Below are 7,041 nucleotides of genomic sequence, written 5' to 3'. Positions count from 1 at the left end.
AAAGAATCCACTGTTAAGCGGTACGAAGTTCGCCGGGGCAGCTAGTTGATTATATTATTAATTTCGGCCGTAAGTGTGCTTCCCTAAGATAGCAGTGCCGTCACTTGACGGCTTTTTTAGGGGTCCGTACCTCAAAAGTAAAAAGGAACCCTTATAGGATCACATCGTTGTCTGTCTGTCTATCGTGTCATTCATATTAAACTTGAACTGGAACGTCTGTAGTTGATTTACACAAACTAGAGGCATAGTTCTAGCCTCAAACGACGTAACAGTGCATTGATTTAATGCCACAAACGTGCAAAACTGCTCGAACAGGTTAAAATGTGACCGTGGTAATCATCCTTAAACAATTCAAAGAGCTTGGAAAGGTATAAATGATAGAATTAGTGTAGGTGATTCACAACTCTATTGCAATGGGATAAAAACATTTGATTATTCGCCAGAAAATTAAAACACGAAAATGTTCGAACAGTTTTACGGTTGGTGTGCTCTGACCATTTACCGACATCTTGGCTATCAGTTAACACTCAAAACCGGGGTGAATTGGTATTTCTAAGAGACAATAATTTACTCTTCACCTGTACCATACTTTTGCTCTCCTATTACTTTTTTACTATATATACCGGTTTAAAATTGTCAAGTTACGTTAAATGCTATAACGGTATTACATCGAAATAAATTTGCTAATGTAACGTTAAATCAAATAACGTTAAAAATAACGTTATCTCTGATTAGAACTTCACGTGTGCATAACATTTATTATTTTACATAATATATCATATTAAAGATCATTTTTACACGTAAAACCTTTGACATATAAATCAGTAGTTATTTCTAAAATATTCTTGTACTTTTACTGCATTGGTTTGATTAAATTGTGTACAACATAACTTACGAATCTATGGCATTCGTTCATGTGCGTCTAATCCTAAATGAAAGACACATAGTCTTTGTGTTTTAGTAATTGAGCCCTTAAAAATACCAAGACGTTAATAAATTGGGTGGATGTCATAATTTACACATGTCGTTAAGCGCATATTTATTCCTAAACTCGACAACAACAACCGAATTCGGCCAACATCCGCGAAAACTAACATTTATTTTCTTTTATACCTCCAATACTGATCGCAATCTTAACAATGGTCCAAAAATATCTAATAGCATCCCTAAACGATCGAGTAGAAAAATACTTTACTCACAGAAATCTAGCTTCTTTTTTTTAAATTTCTCACTTTATACGTCACCATGATATATTTTTTTGTGTCGGGTCGAACGGCAAAGACAGATACATTAGGTCTAAGATTGTTAATTATAAACTACTGTGACAATCTCAATGAGTTCGATTAGTATTGCATAATGTTCATGAAAATTATTATGCTCTAAACACACTTGTAAAACGTTATATCGTTTCACTCCATGCCGTATGCTGAATCAATTGAAGTAAGACTTCGTGTCGATCTATGACTCGAAAATGATCAGCTGCGCGATTGCGGTAGAATGACAGCCACAATGCGCAATCGCAATCACGTCTGATTGGTTGACGCTCGCTCACTATTGGCTACAATGCATTGTTGCAACAAGAATAGCACAAATTCAGCCAATCACAACAATTGAGATTGTAATAAGGCTTGATGCAGGTTTTACTAAATCGCTCTACAGATGATAATATTTCACTTGACTCAACAGCGGCGCGTGGTGTTGAATGGCATTTTGCAAATGTGTTTCTAACAACTATTTATATCGACAGGATTCTGATGCGTTAATTACATGAAGAATGAACACCACAAAATTGTACCAGAGATCTATCCGCCAAATAAGTTTGACAGCCCAATTACCGCTAAAGGTCCTATTCTATTTACTATTATAGCATCTGTATTTTTTTGGTATTTTCAAATTTATTTTTACATGAATTTCTTTTAACACGGGCCATGGACAGTGTATTATATTATGCTGACCGCACATTACAGCACTACAGCACACACCGCAGGTAATGCATTTAACTGTACTGAAAAAGCGAATTAAGTCTGTACTCAAGTACGAACAAATATATACCATTCTGGTGGTGTAATATACATTTTGATGACGCGAATTACATGGCGTCAAGTATAAAAAAGTCTAAGTTTAAACCTGCGCAGTGACTGATTTCGTGTGTATCACGAAATAGCAAGCTATTTAGTAACACGAAGAGAGACATGACTTCAAGGATGTGATATTGATTCGTCAGTCCAATATTCACTTCTTGCGCTGTAGGAAAGTAAGTACAGTGCACATGCGCAGACAAAAATAGTCTATTGCATATATACACATACTCCACTCCAGATCTCTTTTACCTCATGCCATGTGTACTAAGCGATTGATGAGTAGTATACTGACTATTGACTGTACAGCTGCAATGTGCGATCAGATTTACTCGCCGATTTTCATAGAACATTGTGCACGTGTACTCTTAACATTTTTAACCCTATGTTAACAGATAATACGATTACACAAATAACAGACAATTTCGTGAACTTGCAAAATGCAACGCGTTTATCGATTAACCTTATGATTATTTTCAAAAAGACGTATCTGATCTCAGTTATCACAAAATACATATATAGTGCGTACAATCTAAGATCTCACTCGCCATTTTAGCTCTATATGTCAACTGTCAAGTTAAAAGTACGGTTCACCTTTAAATTACAAAATCGTAATTTTGACATGACAGTTGACACAGAACTAAAATGGCGAGTGAGATCTCAAAATGTATAATATTATTATTTATTGAACACCAATAGTTTTGTTTAGCGTCTAAAAAGCATATTCGAAATGCTATTCTAGGCTCGCACTATACAACCCGACTTCACTACAGTTTCGATTCCATACAAATTAAAATCGGAGTAAAATTAACATTACCTATTGTAACTCTTAACAAGACTACGGTTTTGAAGGAACCAAACCGGAACGAAATCGGTATCGGTATAATTTGAGTCATAAACGGGTAACGTTACAAAAAAATAACGTTACACAAAATTATAACGCTTTCGTTAATTATTCGCTTCGACGAGCGCTTTTCAATATAAGCTGTAGGGAAAAGCGCAGGTGACGATATCAATGGTGTCAAGCAGCACGGGAATAATACACAATAGTCCAAGAGCTTGTCATCGAATCTTTCAAACTCTCGACCGTGATGCGGTTTACGTAACGCACACAAATGTGTCTTACGCTTATCGGTACTTACTTTATAACAACTATACCAAACTATGTACAAATTGATATTGACTTGCAAGAAAGAACAATCCAGGCGTAAAACTACCCACTTTCTGTGCAACTCGTGAGTTTAATTTAATTTTATGTTTATCAACGTCTGAAATTTTTATATTTTTATATTTATAGGTACGTCCAAATCACCTCTTTCAAGTAAGAGTAGTTATCTTGGAGAGGTGATTTGGACGTGTATAAAACTCTTGGACGATTCGTTGACTAGCTCTTACACTATAACTCTTTGCGTTGGTGAAGGTAACACTTTTAAAGTCAAACTAAGCCTCAGTTAATTTTAGGTACAGAAAAACAGTTTGCTTCTTACATTTAAGCTGAGATAAAGGTACATTGACTTTGCTCGGACTTATGAGACAGATTTATGTCTCTCGCATAAATCTGCCTCATTCTGACTCTATGTGAAATCTGAGCAAAGTCAAAGTACCTACTAGTTCTCAGCCTTAGTTCAGTTTAGTCTTAGGTCCGTTGTGAATGAAGATTTAGAGCATATTTTTACAACATTTTTTCCTCGTTCTAAGTGTTGTAAGTCTGAGCAAAGTCAAATTGCGCTAAATATATAATTCGTTTGTCAAACCATTTTAAATTATCGATTAAACTAAAAAAAGCACGTCAAATGATTGTGACACCATACCAGTATATCATAGAAGCTCGCATACAGCGCGCGTTTTGACGTTTGATAAAAAGTTACTGATTTGACTAGTTGTCAAAGAAATGGAGATGGAATGGAGCACGCTCTCAAATAGAAAACGACAGACAACATACGAAGTACAGCTATTTTACATTATTTACTGGAAAAATAAACATTTACCATTATTATTATATTATCGACAAACGAGCGTTACTTATATTGACTCTTTTATTTATATTACATGTGTATATTCTAATGGCAGTTTAAACGCTCTGATAAAACGGCATTGGTGAAATTCATAAGGTGAAATGTGTGCGGCAGAAAGTAATGTACATCGACCCTTAGAAGGAGATAGTGGATTTATAGAGCATTGTCTTTCTAGCTGAGACCGAAAAAACGTCATATAAGTAGGTATGAGTGACAGAGACAACGCTCTACAAAGCCGAAATGTCATTCTAAAGGCTGATGTACATTACTTTCTGCCGCGTATTGTAGCTAATATTAACAAGCATGGCGGGAAATCAAACCAACACCTTTTTGAAACAACTTTTTGAAATTTACTGTCGCTTGCTGTAACCGGAGGGTTACATTTACTAAATTATGTCTTAGTGATTATTAAAAAGGGTCTTCCAAAATAAAATCCACACCCTCTTTTAGTGTTTTTAGTAACCAAGTAGGTAAACATTTTAAATTATTAACAAAAAAACCGTCACTGTTTCATAATAAGCTCCTTTATTAACATGCGTTTTGACGTCAGATAAAAATTTGTTGATTTGATTAGTTGGCAATATCGCTGTAACCAAATTATGGTCCTTTTATTATTACATTAAACTTTTGCCGAGTGTATTGAGCTAATGGGTTCTATATCTCTTTACTGATTGTAATTTTTGACGTGTAAATGAAATATAACTATCCATCATAAAGTTATAGTTAGATCGACTAATGACAGCACTACGTCCAAGCAAAGTATATTCCTTTCAACTTCTTTACATTACACACTCACATCCATTTACGTACATACTCATATGTCACATCTGTCATTATGACAGCCGCTAAACACCTATGTTCCCAAATTCGATGCTTATTAAAGTACGTTTTCCCATAATAATATAATTACGATTAAATACAGTCAGTTACATCTTTCAGTAAGACCCTTCAACGCGCAGTCGGGTTGAAATGTTCGTATATTTTTTTAATTTGTATTTTTATCGGACGTCATTATATTTAAAACGCTCTAGTATTATCACACTATCCGATCTGGTAAGTGTAAGGGCTTCTTAAATATATAAAGTGTTCTGGATTTGCGACTGAATCAGAATATCTATTCAGTATTTTAGATACTATCGCTATGTTAAAAATTGACCACTCTATCGCTAGCGTTTTCACGTGTCAATAAAATCGATACTACCGATAGTATCGCCGTCAATAGTTTTGTCCATTTTGTGCTATCAATATTATCGATTTCAATGACACGTGTCAATACTGTAGCGTTTAAACTATCGTGAGTGATATTCACTATAAATATAAGTATGACGGCTGAACTCACTTGTTTGTCGGACTATGCCCGACAGTTACAAATGCCTTGCGTGTCGCAGCCCGCGTGGCTGCAGTTTCTCAACTGGTTCAACACTGAATGATAGCCACCGAGCTCATTCTACATTGATGCAACGTTAAATAAGTCTAATCCGGGAGTAAATTTGATATTTTGGCAGGTTTTCAATACAAAAACTGTCACTACGCCCAATTTATCCTCCGGTTAAACGTCACTCGACGTTTGGTGAAATCGCCACTGAGTGATATTAAAATAATTTTTCTTAAAAAACCTTCAATGGATTAGAAATAAATGTCAAATGAGCTCGATGGGTATCATTCGCTGTTGAATACTGAGTTAGCGAATCAGCCTGCTGGGCACTGCGACGCTTAGAAGCCCAAAAATACGGACCCCGGGTTTTTGTAACTTATAAACTATAAGTCAGGTATCCGGCAAACCTACCAGTATCTATATTTATAACGTGTCAATACTATCGATGATAAATATCGATATTTCCGCAACACTATCGTGCTGGGGCATTGTTCAAGATGCTTCACATTTTTACGAGCTCTCATAATATCGGACAGTGTGGCAACACTATAATTAACTGTAATGTAATTCGACATAACTTGCAATGGCGACATAACAATCTTCATACGTACCTATAAACTACACTATGATATCGAGTGATTCATACCTGTAGGCCTAATACAAGATTTTACATGTCACAACGTTGACAGTATTACAGCGTCAAAACACTTCTAGAAAAACCGGCCAAGTGCGAGTCAGGCTCGCGAAACGAGGGTTCCGTACTAAAATCGTATTTTTTCGACATTTTGCACGATAATTCAAAAACTATGATGCATAAAAATAAGTAAAAATCTGTTTTAGAATGTACAGGTAAAGCCCTTTCATATGATATCCCACTTGACACAGTTGTCTTACTTTGAAAATTGAAAATACTAAGTATTAGTTAGACCACAATTTAATTTTTATTTGTGTGATGTAACCACAAATTCACGGTTTTCAGATTTTTCCCCGAATGCCAGCTGCAAGACCTACCTACCTGCCAAATTCATGATTCTAGGTCAACGGGAAGTACCCTGTAGGTTTCTTGACAGATAGACAGACAGACAGACAACAAAGTGATCCTATAAGGGTTCCGTTTTTCCTTTTGAGGTACGGAACCCTAAAATTGGACTTTTAAGCGCCTCGTTTTAAAGCTCAAGTTTGTCCATACAGCCAGCGCTCCAAGCGGAAAGTTGTGAAATTAAAATCAGCGGTGCTGAATTTTCGACTTTAAATTAAGGAACTGTACGTCCATTTTACTTAAATGTTATTATGATCGACTCTCGAATTCTGTCAACGTTGGTGAGTTGTAAAATCTCATGTTTCTGCTTTGTACAATTTGTAATCTCTCTTTGCGCTCTCAAAGGCGCCTTCGCAAGTTCCGTAATTATAGGGATGTAGAAAATCCAACGTCGACATATCGATATCGATACACAGTCATTCATGATAATCGAAGCTCATGCATTTTCTTACACAGATAACATCATTATTATTAATTAAATGAAGTACCATATGCATATTAAGATAAAATATACGGGGTTAAATGTCTCTACTA

The sequence above is a fragment of the Maniola hyperantus genome, chromosome 15 (assembly GCF_902806685.2).
Source record: "Maniola hyperantus chromosome 15, iAphHyp1.2, whole genome shotgun sequence".
In the NCBI taxonomy this organism is placed as follows: domain Eukaryota; kingdom Metazoa; phylum Arthropoda; class Insecta; order Lepidoptera; family Nymphalidae; genus Maniola; species Maniola hyperantus.
The sequence above is the reverse complement of the archived record's forward strand: the minus strand, read 5'-3'. Positions refer to the sequence as shown.